The sequence below is a fragment of the Caretta caretta genome, chromosome 13 (genome assembly GCF_965140235.1).
Source record: "Caretta caretta isolate rCarCar2 chromosome 13, rCarCar1.hap1, whole genome shotgun sequence".
In the NCBI taxonomy this organism is placed as follows: domain Eukaryota; kingdom Metazoa; phylum Chordata; order Testudines; family Cheloniidae; genus Caretta; species Caretta caretta.
In genome coordinates, this window is record NC_134218.1 from 8,073,581 (window position 1) to 8,091,385 (window position 17,805).

At 41.8% G+C, this 17,805-nt stretch overlaps 1 long non-coding RNA gene across 1 annotated transcript in view; it reads right to left on the reverse strand.

Annotated features, from left to right (window-relative positions):
- LOC125622150 (uncharacterized) overlaps positions 1-7,927 on the reverse strand; it is a 34,916-nt gene extending 26,989 nt beyond the window's left edge. Inside the window, exon 1 of the long non-coding RNA XR_012664682.1 lies at positions 7,731-7,927. This is a non-coding gene — a long non-coding RNA (uncharacterized LOC125622150). The remainder of the gene's footprint in view (positions 1-7,730) is intronic.
- Between the last annotated feature and the right edge of the window lie 9,878 nt (positions 7,928-17,805).

Here is a 17,805-nt window from a genome sequence, read left to right on the forward strand (position 1 = left end):
CTTCCGAAGAAAAGGGCACTATACCAACAAACGAGACCATCACGTCACAAATACTGAAAATTCAGTTCCATCTAGAATCGAAGAGGGAAATCTATCTAGCAACTATATTAAATACGTGTTGTATCCTGCTGTGAGGCTAATCTGTCCTGGGTCTGGTGCAGGGGTAGTCAATAGGTGGATGGGGGGCCAAATCCAGACTGCCAGACACTTTTACAGAGACGGCAAAATCTTTTTATTTCCTTATTACCATTGTTATTTCTGTATTATTTTCTCTGGAGTTTGGACCTTGACTATACCTTGACCAAGAAATTTGGACCTTGACAAAAAATAATTGATTGCCCCTGATTTAGTGCATTTTCATGGCAATTTACCCAGGGGTGAAAGTAACATTCAACACTTACTGGTAGGGGGGCCAGCGTCTCAGGCAGAAGAGGCGGGGCTGAGGGGTCAGCCTCCCCCAGCCAGCCCATCCGCTCTGCCTGGCACACACCGACCAGGGCTCCAGCACCGATTTAAAGGGCCCAGGACTCCGGCCACTGCTGCAGTAGCGGCTGGAGCCCCCGAGCCTTTTAAATCTCCAGACCCAGGGCAGCTGCTCCTTTTGCACCCCCCCATCAGCAGCTTGGCCCGGCCCGTACCGGCTTACTGTCACCCCTGAATTTACCATTAAATACCATCTTATTACTAATTATTCAAAGTTAGGAGCTGCAATCTTCACGTAATCTACTGCTTGCTAAAAGGTATAACTTTAAAGAGTCTTTAAATATCTCTAAAAGAAAAGGAGTACTTGTAGCACCTTAGAGACTAACCAATTTATTTGAGCATGAGCTCATGCTCAAATAAATTGGTTAGTCTCTAAGGTGCTACAAGTACTCCTTTTCTTTTTGCGAATACAGACTAACACGGCTGTTACTCTGAAACCTTTAAATATCTCTACATCACCAAACTACCCTGAGAATAGAAAAGGTACATTTTGATGGGAAAAGTAAAGGCAACTCTCAGAATTCTGGGTCCGGCTCTCTGTATTTTTATTTTGTTTAGCTGATCAAATCTGAGTAAAAACAGAGGGAAACAGGTGTTCCATTGTAAATACTTGTCCCAATGTTACCAGCGTAAAATCTCAAGTGCTGTACACTTGGGGCTGATTCTTATAATGCTGCCTCTAACTTTCTGTGGTATGGGTGAAATCCACCTATTAGCAAAGAGCCTGCATGCAACCTCCTGAGCTAGGGAAGCCCTGCAGCTCCCCTATATGGATGCAGGGATATCTATGCCCTGTGAAGCAGGGAGGTGGACTGTGTATCAGATCTGAATATACTGGCATGGAGGGGAGCAGCTAGGCAAGAGCCCAGTGGATCTGCCCATCTGCAGATCCTCTGGCCAAGAACTCTCATCTAGGAACATTGCAGCTCTATGGCATTCCCCTCCCTGAAGCTCTGTGAACATTCAGCATCATAAAGTTTTATGTGGGATTCAAGAATTTCTCATCCTGAAGTAGCAGTCATAGTAAATATGGATTTCATAGCGTGAGCTGTGCACGGACAATTATAAAGACACAGTAATTTGTGTCGTAAATGACTGTGGAATACAAACTGGGGCCCCGAGCTACAGACAGTGCATGGAAAATGTTGCCCCCAGAGGATTGCTGAGATTTTTATGCCTGGGATCTGGCTTGATTTTTGTTGGATTCTGTAGCTCTGGGTTGTATCTAGAAGAAGAACAAGAAGAAAAAGAGAGAACTGTGGTATCTCCTCAGCAAAGTATTTCACCAAAACATTCCCCAAACGATATATTATCCTACTCTTTCCCCTGATTTTTAGGTTAGAAATCACAGCCTGTCTTTCCCTGTATATTATCATCCTACAGTAAAATCCTCCATTGAAGTCAATGGCAAAACTCCTATTAACTTCAGTGGAGCCAGGATTTCACTCCTGCTTGGTAACTGATAACCCTGTCTAAACACTACTTTGATAGCTTTCTTAGCATATTCGTTTTCCCAGAAGGCCTGTTCCCTACTTTATAAACAAATAGAGAGGCCTGATCTAAAGCATATTGAAGTCTATATGTTTTCCCACATATTTTAGTAAGGGTATAAACCAGCGCTTTTCAAGATCTCCATGGCAGGTGGTTATCTTCTGGATGGGGAAGGCGGGGAGAGACAGCAGTGTTAATGTGCATTTTTATTAATGTTATTGCTCTCAAGAGTGAGTGAATAATAATAGTACTGGTTAGAGCCAGGTGTCATGTAGATATCAGTATTGTATGGTAAACATTGCCAGAATCCTGAGTAATGTTAACCTGACAGGGGTACGGTAATGCACAGATTTTTCATCTCCGGATCTGTGCAAAATTCCACATTATTGCTTTGCGGATTTGCACAGAGAGACTATCACAAAATTTTACCACCCAAAAATTTGTAGTTTTCAAAATGCCGAAGTGTCACAATTGTGACATCTACAGCTTGGTTTGTATGGGAAGTGATGTTTATACAAATCCAGTAACTGTGCATGCAAATAATGAATCTGTATGTTAGAATGCTGAACGAGATGAATGCTTCCGACCCTCTCATCTGGGAGAAAGAGAACCTCATACTGCTAATGTAGGGATGATAATGGGTCAAATGCCACAATCCTTACTCAATCTAGACTCCCGCTAAGTTCAGTAGGGAATCTGCCTAAAATCTGTTGGTATAATATGGCCTGGAATCAGGCCCTTGAATAATACAGTGGCAGGAGTGGAACCAATGACTGAAATAACATTGGTGCTAAATTATAAAAGCATGTTAAGACCCCCTAAGTTGTTACTGTTTGGAGCTTTTCAAAATACAAAAGGTCGTATTTTAAATTGTACTCCTCTGCCTAAAGTAGTCTATGTTCACTCTTTTGCTTCTTCGATTGATAACTCTATTTTTTCTTGTACTTTAAGATTCAAACTAGTTCATGATCCAGAATGCTAGGCTACTCTATTGCTCTCAAATAAGCTGATCATAGACAGAGAGGAATTACCATATCAGAGCAGACCAGTGGTCCATCTAGTCCATTATCCTCTCACCAGCAGTGGCCGACACCAGATGCTTCAGAGAAAGATGTAAGAAACCTCCTATTGGACAATGATGGGATACCTGCCCAGAAGGAAGATTTCTTCCTAACCTCAGACAGCTAAGAACTGGTAGAGAGGGCCAAAATTCTGAACCTAGCTATTTGTGCCCCTGAATATTCTGCTTAGTTTGCTCCCTATCTTAGATAATAACCTGGGACACATTGAAATAGCATATGAGTGCCTCACAATCTTTAAATGATACCTCACAACATCCCTGTGAGATAGGGAAATGCTATTGTCCCCATTTTACAGATGGGGAACTAAGGCACAGAAAGACTGAGTGAATTGACCAAAAAAGTTAGTGGTGGGACTTGAACCCAGGTCTCTCAAGCTCTAACCACTGGACCATCCGCCCTCTCTTTACTAAAAGCAGCAAAGAGTCCTGTGGCACCTTATAGACTAACAGACGTATTGGAGCATAAGTTTACATGGGTGAAGACCCACTTCATCAGATGCATGTAGTGGAAACTTTCAGAGGCAGGCATAAATATGCCCTCTCTTTACTGTTAGCATAAAAAGTGCCAAGATGCCAGAGACCATGGGTCAACAAGAAAGGTTTGAAATTCCTACTCAATGTGTTTTGATTCAATGACAAAAATCTAGTTTTGAAAAAATCTATGTAATAATGTTCCCCAACAAAGGACATATAAACCAAGATTTTCAAAAGAGACTAAGGGAGTTAGGGGTGTGCAAATCCCAGCCGTAATAGTAGTAATAATAATTAATAATAATATCTAGCTCTTATCCAATGCTTTTCATCAGTAGATCTCAAAGCACTTTACAAAGGAGGTCAGTATCATTATCCCCATTTTACAGATGGAGAAATTGAGGCACAGAGAGGGGACATGACTTGGCCAATGTTGGCCAGTGGCAGAGTCAGTAGATGCAAGATCTCCTGAGTCTGATTTTGATGCTGTATCCACTGGACAACACTGATGCAGATAATTGATATTATGCAAATGTCTTGGCAATACATAGAGAGTAATGAATACAGCTGGTCAAAAATGTTCAGTGAAACAATTTTTCATCAGAAAATGTGGTTTGATTTAAATTAAAATGTTTTGTAGGAAAGGACGGGAGCTGAAACTGCTCTCAAGTTTGTCTACATGAACAAGAAAACCTCGGCAAGCTGGGGTGTGAATCTAGTCCATGCTAGCTTGCCACAGTCTAACAGTTCATGTGCACCCCACTTTTGTGCATTAGCTGGTCGTTAGAGTGCTTTAATCTAGTTGTCTTTGAAACAAGACTAAATCAAAGCACATTAGCGGACTGTTAATGCGCGTCAACAGGATGCACATGAAGAATTAAAAGGCAGCAGCGAGCCCCCTTCAGTGGCCCAACACACTACCTGCACCCGGGATGCCTGTCCCAACCCCTTGAGGTTGTTTACAGCCCCAGGGTGCTGCTCTAAAGATGTCAGAAGAAGACTCTTCTCTCCTTTAGTAGAGTTGGTGGCACTGTAATATTTCAGGGGTGGGGAGTGAACTGATGCGGTGCATGTACCTTCAATCACAGTGGTTGGGGTGAAATGTTTTTCAACAATTCCAACTCCATTATGTTAAATAGCCATTTGAACTGGACCTTGGATATCCCGAATTATCTCCAGAAAGGCAAAGAAATGGTTAAGCCACCATTATTTGGCTGATTGCTTTGTAGGTGAAGTAGGACACTCCATCCACTTCACATAATGTATCTAGTACTACTTTGTGCTCTGCATTCGTTTGTGGAATGTTTTTCTCTCTGCTGCTCTGGGTGGATAAATATTCCAGTTTGCAAGGTGTGATTTCCACTTATGTTATCTGTACAGCTGGCCACTTGCCAGCTCCCAAAGCTACATGTACCCAGAGCAGAGTCAAGGAGTAGACTTGACATGTGCACCCAGCCAAGCCAAGAGGCAACAGAAATTGTGCACCCCCTCTTAAGGACAGGAGATTAAATGAGAAGCAACATCCACCCAGCAATGAAACAAGAGGCTATGAACTGTCTTTGAGACTTATTTGCCAATGTGGAAAGAGAGGGTCAAGCCAGTGCCTGGCACCTGATTGCCAGCCAGAGGAGGCAGGAGGTGCATCTCTAGTCACCTACTCCATATTTCTGAATCTCTGGAGGCCCCAGGCCATTCTGGGAGGCACAGTCCTGAAACTCTAGGGATTGTGTTTTAATGAGGCTCTATTACCCCTCCTGAGGAATCTCCACTGGTCCAGAGGAAACTTGCATCTTCTCATCCTAGTCCCCAACCTCTCCTCCTCTTCAGATTCCTAAATGCACAGAGCACACAAGCACTGGTCTGAGGAATGGGGGAAGGGGCAGAGGCAGCCAAGTCCCCATTCCATGTGAGAACAGGAATATCTCCCAACAATTGTAATCAGTAGTGAGGAGAAAAGCCCAACTGTTGCTTCTTTGCCTGGATTTAAAGTGCTCACTTCAGACCAAATTCTAGTGCCCAGTCACGCCCACTGACATCAGTGGAGTTGCATAGTTGTGACTGATAGGGGGATTTGGCCTTTATGGTCAAATTCGCCCCAGGCAAAGAGCTCAAACAACTATATACGCCACTTAAGCCCTAAAGACGTGATTTTAAGTGGGGCTTGAGTAGCAAATGCAAGGCCTTGCTTAGGCCATGTTCATGGGATTGAATGCCCCCTTTCCAATCCTGAGCAGCCTGCACATGCTCAATGGGTATCTCTGGCTGTGTTGACTTCATGCAGTGTTGCTTTGCACATGCCCAGCACATAACTTTCAACTCTATAGATTTGTTTAATCAAAACCAGGCTGTTTATTTCAAACCCAGCTGAGATGCTGCTCCCCACAGAGGACTATTGGCATGTCAGCCTTCAGCTTTCAAATGTCAGCCGTCTTTATTTAATCCAGGTTATATACATAAAAAAGAGAGAGAGATTAGTGGGTGCATTTTTTTTTAAAAGGAAGATTTTTTTTTCTTTCTCATTCTCCTATATCTGAGAAACAGCTGAAGCAATTTTCCTCATGCTCTGCAGAAATATGACGTGGGATTTTCAAAAAGGCTCAGTTTTGCCCTGGCTCTCCTCTCACTGAAATCAGTGGTAAAACTCCCTTTGACTTCAGTCAGAGCAGAGTTAAACCAATGGTGAGCACATTTGAAAATCCCACCCATTCACCTTTTGACAGAGAGACCAAGCACGGATCATTTAATCTGAAAAGGTGAATTGTTTAGAAATGTCTGACCAAGACACTGTGTATTTGGCAGCAAGCTGAACCCAAATTCTGCAACAAGGGCCCTAGAATCTACAGGACTCCATTGGAAATTGTCAAAATTCTGTGACAGCTGCAGATAAATTTTCAAAATTGAAGGTTTCATTGAATTAAATTCAAAAATGAATAATACAATCAATACAGGAGCCCCTTGGTTGTTTATTTTTATATTATATTCTGTTTATTTCACATTCTCTTCACGTTTTCATATGTTAATTTCCATTTTTAGATATTAGAGCTAACAGCCACAGATGAATGAGGCAGTTCACACTCATTCAGGAGTATTGTATCAGACTCTCTGCAAAGTTAAGAAGATAAAGCTGACTTTATATTTCTACTCCAAGATTTTTAACGTTATCTTCAAAACCATGTTAGTTAGAAACTATTTTTTAAATGAAAGCAGAAATTCTACAGTGAAGTGTGAATGCAGTGATGTGTGAATTCCACAACAAATTCTGAGGCTATGAATCTCAGAATATATGGAGGCCCATTTATGAGATGTGAAAACTGGGAATTATGTCTAAAACTAGCATTTCACCCCCTTGAATTCTATTGTATGCATCCTTGCATATCTTACTAAAGATGCTAGTGTTCTGAGCTTTTTCTAGTTGCTCAAATCTATGGTATCCAGATGAAATGATCATACTGGCCTCCAAAAGAAAATATTTAACCCAGAGATGTCAATGGAATATAGAAATAATGGTCAAAATCCCAGAAGCCTGCCTTGTTTTTGTCTTTCTCCTTTCATCTCACACTTTAGGTCATGCCATCACTTACATGCTTCGGCCCAAACAGGCAATCGTTGAGTTAAGAACCTCCAGTTCAAAGTGAACCATAAACCTTAGTCTATAAGATAAATCATACAAATTACTTTACAGAAATAAATAGAACATTTGGGAAGGAGGTTATCTTATTGCCTTCAGTTTACATCTCTAATGACTGTAAGTTCACAAATGCATTCTGTCAAAAATATAAACATTGCTTTTATTATACCAAGTACAGATATTTATTACCAACATTTGCTGTATGGCTTGTTGGTTTAGAGAAAATATTAGACTTTGGGTGAGAATGTATGTATTTTATTATTAAATTCTCTAGACACAATGTTTGTAGCTGTGCAGGGCAATATTTTGAAAGCTTGATCGTCTTTGATAAGAACTGGTGAATTAATTTATGCAAAAGAGTAAAGAAGAGGGGCCAAGCCCTGCTAACCTTTACTCATGTGAGTAATCCTTACTCCCACAAGTAGAGACATTGACTACACATAGGAATAAGGATTACTTACCTGAGTAAGCATCTTTGAAAATCCTTGAATTCAATATCTCAGTTCCCAGTCTCCCACAAATCAGCATGCTTAGATTTTTTTTATATAGCATGATTATGAGATGTCTATTACTTACGGTCAGATGCTGATATCCTTGCTGACAATGAGTAGTTCCATTAAAATCAATGGATCGATCATTCCATTCGTCCGTATAAGTACTTATTTTTTGGTGGTACTAGCATATTGCTGGGGTACATGTGTTCTGTGATTGCAACAGTCATGAATATGATATGAGAAATGGGACAACGTATTGCATTTCCTGCTCATGCGTATGTTTGATAAGCTCTTTGGAGACTGTAGTTGCAGCCAGAGATTGTTTGCTTCCTTCCCATGCTAATCACGGTGACTCTATTCTGTCAGTCTGTGTTATGTCTGGTAAAGCAATGACAAGGAAGGCACAACATAGACAAAACCATTTAAGCCGAGACATGTTTGTGAGCATATGTGTGACATGTTTACGGGCTTGTTTGTCAGAAGAAGGAATATGAACCCTCTGCCCACAGCCAAGCTGGGCAAATCAAAGGCAGAATATAGTAGAAATTCCAAAGCTCTAGCTATATGTGCAGATCTGCCAAAATGTTGCTCTTATGCAAAGCCAGAACCAGAACAGCGATGAGGAAGTCCCTGATAGAGACCCACCCAAGCTGACGATTTCACCTAAGATAATTTCATACATCCCAAAGTTCAAGGGTATTCGGAACAAGGTTTTTTTTGTTTCAGGTCAGTCTTTCTTTGTTTAGTAAAAACATGAGAATAGACATTCCGGGGGCCCACAATGTACCTCCATGGCTCAATTTAGGAGGGCCTCTAGACTATCAATCCTGGGTTTAGGATCCAGATCCAAGCACTGCTTGGACCTTGTTGTCATCTTTCTCAGGAATGCTGCTAATGGAGAACTAACCAGCATCTGGACTATAAAAAGTATATTTAGATTTTGTATAATTTAATTTTTTTATATAATTTCGCTAGCTAATATCAATGTTTATTTTTATTTTTTTCAATTTTTAAATTTTCACAGTTGGGCAAAATTATGTGATTTAAATTTTCTCAGCTGTGGGAAATTATGGGGAGATCATACAATAATTATTTAATGACTGTAGATATTGAGATTCAAAAAGTCAAAGCTTTATGACCATTACAGCACAAATTATCAACATCACATGTTAAAATATACAAAGTAACTATCCTTAAATCAAACTCTGAAAAGTTCTTGAGCAGCATTTTTCTTCCTTTGCCTCTCAGTAAATTTAGATGATCATCAATTAAAATATTTTTTCATCAGTTTGTATGTGTATGGCAAAATGGACATTTACCCACATTTACTGATAAAAATGTAATCTTTCCAAGCCTAAATATATTTATTTCTAGATTTTTAGTTAATATTTTCAAAAGTAGCCTCTGACTTTGGGGGGTGCCTCGGTTTCTGAGTCCCAAGTCTAAAGGGCTCAAATAGCAAAGACCAAAAAATGGGAACACACGAGTTGCATCTCAAATGTACTGCAGTTCAAATTTCAGTAACCCAGCTATTATTTGCCAGATGTAGATGATGAAAACTATAAGAGAAGCAGGCTGTGCTGAAGCCTCCTTCATCTGACTATTCTTAATGAATTACATAATTTTCATTCTTCATAGGATAAGGTGTTCCCATACGTTTTAATTTTCAAAGCAATGCTGCATTGAGGTAAAAATCTACACTTTGCACTAGTAATTTTCAGAATTATAAATTCATTATTGCCTGTGTTAAAACTGGCACATCTTAAAATACAGTTTAGGTCTATCCTAGATTAATAAAGTATGTGGATTTCTATATGGAGGATTACTCTTCATTGAAATCTACAATCTTCTGTAACATGAGAAAGATAGAAGTATGCCTGGATTATACCTGAAGAAGAGCTCTGTGTAAGATCAAAAGCTTGTCTCTTTCACCAACAGAAGTTGGTCCAGTAAAAGATATTACCTCATCCACCTTGTCTCTCTGGATTATACCAGTCATAATAAAGGGCAGGAACAATAATGCATTAAGCACGAAATTTAACTCAGGTGAATGTTTTAATACAGAAGTTTGTATAAGAACTAATACACAGACCATCTACAAAGCCTGTTACCTGAATGATAAATTAAAATCAAGCATCCAATAACAATAATAATGTAAAAGAATTTGTGAAGCTGTTTCCTAAGAACACCTTGGTTAGTTTCCAAAGAAAATAGATGTCAAAAACATTCCAAATCTCATGTGGTTTCATTGACGTTGGCTGGCTCAGAGCTCTGTATACAGAGTTTTCCCCAAATCTCTTAAAGGAAAACAAGCCTAATGAATTAGGGGCCAATCCTGTGAAGTGCTGAGTGCCTTCAATTCTTATTGACCTCTCTGGGATTCATAGATTTCTGGTCAGATCTCCTGTGTAGCAGAGGCCAAGAAATTTCATCCAACACTTCCTGCACCTATAAATGGGAGTTGAGGGTACTCAGCAACTCCCCGTAGGGGCTCAGCAACTTGCAGAATCAGGCCCCTATTTTGAATATTGTTTTTTTTTTAAATATAAATAATATGAGACAGAGATCCAGGTCTTGAAGTCCTTATTCAAGCAAAGTTCCTACATTGGAGTCAATAGTGTAAGGACTGCAGAACTGGGCTGATGGTCTCAAGTTTAGGGCCAATTCCTCCTCCTTGCTTTACTCATATGAGCATCCCCAGTGTCTGGGACGGAAAGTGCTCCTGCAAATGTTTCCTTACGTGAGTAATCATTACTTGCAAAAGTAAGACCATTGAGAGTATGTCTACTCTGAATATTAAGCCCACGTCTGTGAGAGGTGTGCAGGATTGGACCCTTCGCCCTTAATCTTCCCAGTTAGAACACTGCACACAAGATGTAGCAACAAACCAGATTTAGTTCAAGGTTAGTCTCAAGAACCCTTATCTGATCATGACAGTAATTTATCACCCAGAACCCATCATTAGTGTCAAGCTGTTTTATTACCCACTAACTTAACACTGTTTTACCAAGAGTCAAGTGTGATGTCACTCATGTTAAAGTAATTTACAGCTAATAGATCTGAGGACCTAGTCAGTGTTAGCCTGCTGGGTTCTTTTCATACTGACGGTTAGGAGTTCTTTTAAATTTTACCCAGTAGGCAAATTAGATAACATAAAGGAAGGATTGATAACAAAAAAAAAATTAGCACAAAATCCCTAAATATTCTTGGAGTGGAGCTTTTAACTTTAAATAGAAAATCTCATCCACGGCATGTTTTGCAAAACTGAAGTATCTAGTAAGGCCTAGGAGATAGTAATAAATATTCTGCAATATGTGACAGGAAATTTGTTAATGCTCTGGTCATGTAGCAAGCTTCTGCACATCAGCAGAGATAAATATTGACTATTCGGAGTTAAGAGTTCTTGCCATTCTGAATGTTAAAAAAACTACAGGAGACTTTTAAACCAGATTTTGTTGCAATAAATGGAGTCTGTTACATATGAACAGAGTTTTCATTTTCAGCTTTCTTTGTCTTTCCAGTCAATTCTGTGCAGTCTTAGGGTCAGCCTCAGTGCAGCCGATGTTTAGAATAGAATACATTTCCCATTTCCAAGCACTTGGTGTCTCTTCTAATGAAATCTCTTGCTGACGTCTCCAGGATCCATATTCTCAGCCTGCTAAATGTTCAGAGATAATCCCGATTAATGGGCATATATTCTAGGCAGTGCATGATGGTGAATTATACTTTTGGAATGAGAGTAAGGCCACCTCTGTCAATTCACCTTACAAGTTTCATATCCGTTAAAAACATCATAAATGACTAAATCTGCTATTATTTTCCCCTGAAAGTTCTGAAACTCAGGATCACTTTTATGATAATTTGCAAATGGACCAGAAGTTGTGAACCTCCCAAGACATTGCAGAAAAGCCCTAGTTAGGAAAGGTCTTTAAAGATTAAAATTTAACTGTTCTTGGAATCTCGGGTAAATATCTTGCTCTGACAACACACACCTGGACTGTAAATCATTGCAACAGCACGTTTGTCAGCCCTGTCAATAACTGTCCTGGTCTGTAAATTCTGTTTGATCAACAAGCTCTTAAAACACACTATTCATTGGTGACCTCAGCTTCAACTCACGGTAATGATTGTATGCAGATTAGCATAAGGTTCTGGCATAAGTGACCCCAGCACCTTGCTTTTAGAAATGATTGGCCAACCAAATGTTGAGCTGAAGATTTTTGAATACCTGGCGGAGGGTTTTGGCTGCTGAAAGCAAAGCCTGGTCCAGTTAAAGTGCGATGGAACAAACAGGTTACTAACTTTCTTTTCCTTCATGAGGAACAGAATTAGGGTCTGGTCCTACAAACACTTGAGCATGTTCATAGGTAGTTCCATTGGCCCTTAGTGACACATGACTCTCTTCAGTTTGGCTCTGTGGAATTGCAGGAGGGAGTTATTGGATGTTAAAAGTTGTCCACTAAGCGCCAGTTCCTGGCCCTGCCTCCATAGCCACAGAGGTGCGCCGGCCACTGAATTAGTGGCTCCACTACACATAGACAGGTTTCAGAGTAGCAGCCATGTTAGTTTGTATCCGCAAAAAGAAAAGGAGGACTTGTGGCACCTTAGAGACTAATAAATTTATTTGAGCATAAGCTTTCGTGAGCTACAGCTCACTTCATCAGATGCATGAAGTGATCTGTAGCTCACAAAAGTTTATGCTCAAATAAATTGGTTAGTCTCTAAGGTGCCACAAGTCCTCCTTTTCTTTTTACTACACATAGAGGAAGCAGGATTTAGGGACAGTCACCTAAGGTATGTGTCCACCTTGTCCGCTATAAAGCCCAGCTCCACGGCAGATCTGTGCATGTCGGCATGCAGGGATGGCATGGGGATCTGCTGTTCAGGTTGATCTTTCCATCCTCGTCCCAACCCTAGATGGCTGAATTAGATCCACATGGGCTATTTGCAGTTTCACAGCTACAGTAGCCATCACGGAGCACCTCTATGGCCTGGAAGAAGATTCTTTCCCCTGTGCACAGCCTGGGCTAGGGTCTGGATTTGGACCTATAAACAGAACTATTTCTATATTGGAACCCGTGCCTCGTACATGCCAGGGTGACCGTTAAAACATTGGCATCTGCCACATAGTGAGTGGTGTTTGGCATTAGTGTGCAGTTTACACAGGTTGCTACTCTAAATGGGCGAGCGCTGTATCAACTGGCTGTGGCTGATATAGCTCCGTGACTGTGGGGATGCATAAGCAGTAGGAAGACTTTTGTCACTGTTTTTAAAACACAAGGCTGGTCTTTTCTTCAGGGAGGATCCTCGTTCTGTCATGACAAATGTTTATTATTTAGCGGTTGTATTATGGTAGCACCTAGACTCCCCTGCTGAGAACAGAACCCCACTGTGTTAGGGGATGCAGTTCCATCTGCGGTGAACCTCCACTATGGGCTCCAGTTGTTCAAAGGTACATGTTTACTTTTGCACGCTCCTGACTTGTGTGTAACCAGTGCCCACAGCATGTGCACAAATTGAGAGGTTATGTGGGGGGGTGTAACCCTCTGTCAGTGTGTTTTACAGGTCCTCCTCTAGTCTGATCCGCAAGGACTATTAGTTGTTACTGTCCCCAGCTACAGAGCCATGGCTCTTTAGCATAAGATCTAGCAGCTCAAGCATTTATGACTGGAGTTCCCCTTTTCAGTACCCCAGTGTGTCAGCCATAGAGTGCCAGTCCCATGGGCATGAACCTTGACTTGCATGAACATAAGTTTTGTATGTGCACTCTAGAGAATTTGGGACAGAATGAAACTGTTTTCACTAAAACAATAGCTTGCCTAGAAGAGGATAAGACAGCATATTGCATGATGATATATTCCTCTGGCTAGCCAGAGAGACTTAGATCACTGGTATAGATGGAATAGCCATCCCAAACTGTTCTCCCTCCATGGGAGTCTGTTCAGACCCCTTGAAGTTATGTCTTTCTGCCAAAGGAGATGAAAAATGCAGTCAGTGAGGTTGAGATGTCAGTGGTGAGGGACTGAAAAATGAGGTTTGATCAGGTGAGAGATGCAGCCAAAAAGCTGTAGTGAGGCCATGAAAACGGTTTAGAGATGTAGTTGGAGGATGTGCTGGACAAAGCCAGAGGAGCCGAGATGTGTTGGAGAAACTGAGAAATAAAACCATTAGTCTGAGAATGTAGGTAAAGGAGCTAAGGCAGAAAAACGTGTTAGACATGGAGGTATAAAAATCATCTGGCCAAGCACTGCAAAGAACGTTACATTTTGCTACAATGGATAGGGATAGCTGCACTGCATATTTATCTCAGCCTTATCTTGCTCAGGAGGTGTCAGGGTGCCACTTCTCCCTCACGGAAAATTATTTCTATCTTTTGTAAAATAAATGAGGAGAAAGGTGTAGACTGAAAATTAGCCCACGGTAAAGACATTGCTGAAATTCATCTCTGGGATATCTTCAGTAACATCAGTGGACTTGCACCAGATTTGAACTCAGACCTGGGTATGTTTGTGTGTGTGTGTATGTCTCTGCAATGTCAATGCTTTAATTCAATAAGTTCTCTTAGGAATGGATGTGACAAATGCTTTAGATAATGAATGAACATTACTATAACAGCTGATAGGCTTTATAATGTGAACATGTGTGTGTCCAGCTACACGATAGTTAAAATGTACTGAGGAAAGTGATAGTAAAAATGGGAGCGGACTTAATTTCTCCTTCTGTCTCTTCAGAGTCGTATCTGCTTAGTTTCTGGATGAATATAGGTTTCTGCAACTCTCAGCAGTGCAGAGTCACCATCAATTTGGAAGAAGATTTAGCCCAAACTAGTGGCCCAGGTTTGTAGGTACTTTAAGCCCAGACAAGCTTACCCTGCTGGGCTGTGAATTAGAACCTAGGCTCCATCTTCATTTGGGCTGGAACCTGTCCCTTGTACAGAGCAGATGCAGGCTGAATCACTTGAGTGATGACAGTTCTCCAGTGCCTTCCCACAATTCCCCTGCAGGACAGACACGTTCTCTGCAATTGACACAATTGACTGGGCAAGAATCCTAGAGCATCTTGGCCCAAAAAATTATGGAATATGCTCCCAGACACACCTGGGGCGAGTGCAGAACCAGTGAATACCCAGTAACATGGGTAGGGCTTTGCTGTGCGAATGTTCACACTGAGGTAGGCCAAGCTGACTGTTAATCACCCATGTTAAGCAGCGAAGCCAGACCCTTCACATGTACAATTGTGTTGAGAATAACCTTACATGGCTGGAGATGATGTACAAAGATGGAAAAAAATGTAGCTCCATTTTCCAGACACCTGATTGAGTTTAGAATTAGAAGTGTCTTTTCACCTAAGAGGCTGATAAATGCAAACAAAAGTAAGGGGCAGAGACACAAGGCAAACAGTCCAACACGAGACTCCCAAAATTTCCCCCATTAGCCTGGGATCTCTCCTAGCATTGCCAAGCCCAATTGTTCATAAATCATGAGTCATGAGTCAGGCCCCACCCCACCCCAAAAAATCATAAGACCTTTAAAAGATAATATATTGTGCACTTCATCAACAGTTCTCAAAGTCCTTTACAGAGAGGTTTGTATCATTATCCCTATTTTACAGGTGGGGAAACTGAGGTACAGAGGAGTGAAGTGATTTGCCCAAGGTCACCCAGCAGGAGGGGCAGAGCTGGAAATACAACCCAGGTCTCCTGGTCCAGTGATAGAACCACTAACCTACCCTGCCTGTTGGGGGTCTTTAAATTTGCCTTCTAGTTTTTGAGCCTGTGTCACACTGTCAAGCTGTTTTCTGTAACAATTCTGGCTAGAAACTTATCTTTTGTTTCCATGAAAGCTGGGAGTCTGGGGTAATCCCATGACTCCAGTGATTAAAACTTTACGAAAAAAATCATGATAAAACTGGCGAGAATCAGCAATTCTGAGTCCTGTCCCCAAGACGCCAGGCAAGGAGAAACTGGTCACTTACAACAGAATTTTCCAAAGCGCCTAAGTGGCTTCAAAGCCCAAGTCCCATTTTTAGGAGCTGTGCAATGGTGGCAGCTTCCCTGATGGGGCAGAGAGGAGAAAGACCCGTGGCATGTCTCCCCGGGGCCATGTAATAACCATGTTACATCATGACTTAGGTGACTGGAGCCCTGCTCTCTCCCCCACCCCCGCCCCACTGAACAATGGCTAACTGTTCTTTTTCCATCTATAAATTTGTCTGAGTTAACAGTTCCCAAGATCTGGCAGCAAGCTGGAGCTGGGAGTGAGCTGAGAGATAGGAGAGTGACAGTCTGAAATGAAACACAGAACTGCTGGGCCTGCAGCCGTCAGACAGGAGCCTGGCTCTCTCCCTTAAAGATTACTCAGACTCCGGCACTGGAGCCCTCCGCATTCCCCAAAATCCTAGCAACAAAGTGCTGTCTCTCAGCCTCCAATGAATCATGTGAATTTAACCTTTCACCTGGCCACAAGGAGGCTAATATACCAAAATAGCCTTTTTTTTTTTTTTCCTTTTTCTTCATTTCATTTATTGCCTTTGGGTGGGGGGAGGAGACTGTGCAGGGTGGAAACCAAAATGTAAGTGGAACAGCACTAAAAGTGAGCAGCCACAACTCCCTGCCTCGCTGGGCTGGCTCTGCCGGGCAGAAGGGCCGCTGGAGGATCCTGAGCACCAGCTGAAGGGTTCAACAGATACAAGTCTGGTATTTTCCATTTTGCTACCATGAAATATTCCCCTCCACCCCTCCACATACACACGCAGGTGGAAGGTGTAGAGTGGGCAGGTGGAAAGGAGGGGTTTGAGTGCAGGACTCCTGGATTCTACTTCTAGCTTTGTCAATAACTTGCTCTGCCCTTAAGGCCCCAACCCTGCAAGCCCTTATACCTAGAGGTACCATTAGCCACAAGAGAAAGGTCCCACTGAGTTTTCACATCTAAGTGCTGGCAGGGCCAAGGCCCAATCCTGTTCCCCTTGAAATTAATGGCAGCGCTCCTATGGACCTCAGTGGAGCAGGATCAGTTCCTTTAGCTGCCTGGGCCAAATTCTGCACAATGTCGAGCATCTACTGAGAAGAGCTGCATGCCCATGTCTACCAATGACTTTGCTCAAAGCTGAGGGGCTCAACAGCTCCCAGGGTCAAATCCGCCTCAGTGTCCCTGTCTGTAAAATGGGGGTGATGATTTTCACCTTTCACTGTAGCTCAATTTTCCTGGCTGGAGCATGGGTACAAGAGTATTTACCTATCTCACCAGGAGAGTGGAAAGTTACAATAATGTTTGCAAAGTTCTACGAGATGAAAATCAGTCGGGATAAGCGCAGGATTATCACTACCACTTATTTGATTTCAGAGTAACAGCCATGTTAGTCTGTATTCACAAACAGATGCAGTGGGCTGTAGCTCACAAAAGCTTATGCTCAAATAAATTTGTTAGTCTCTAAGGTGCCACAAGTCTTCCTGTTCTTTTTACTTATTTTATTGTATTCCCTTAATAATGATCATAACGGACTCCCACTCTGCTCACACTCCATCCCAACTTCCCTTAGATGTATACAGCTTGATTGCTGTGAAAGTCTCTATCTGATATTCACTCATGAGTGGGGCAAAGATGCGTTTGAAATCTTACATAAATTCTTTATCAACAAAATTCTTAATGCAAATTACAAGCCAGGGCCAGTGTGGAAAGGCTGGAATAACTTTGTGCCACGTGATCCATGTGTAATTCAAACCACAAATCCTTAGTCCCTGGCAGGCAATTTGTTTCTCTAAAAATTAAAGTAGTCCTTACTTGGGAAAATGCTTTACCCCTTTATCTGTGACCCGGCGCCCGCTTTGGGGTGCGGAAGTGTTGGTGTACAATGTAGCCAGGAGCTGAGGAGAAGCAGACGATATAAACTGCTTGAAACCTGTGGAGGATCCCATTTCCCCCCTGCCATTGGAGTTCTGCTGAATTAGGAAAGAATATATGTGAACTTATTCTAGGAGAGAAAAAGCTTCTTAGAAAGGGGGGAAAGGCATCTTTGAGGGACATAAAAATACTTGAGACACACACACACACTCCCTGAGACCTGGCTACATGCAGTGAACATAAGATAAATATTTTCCCATTAAGCCTGTTGTTTGTTTAACCCTTTCCAGCGGCTTCTCTTAAGTGTCCTGCATCTCC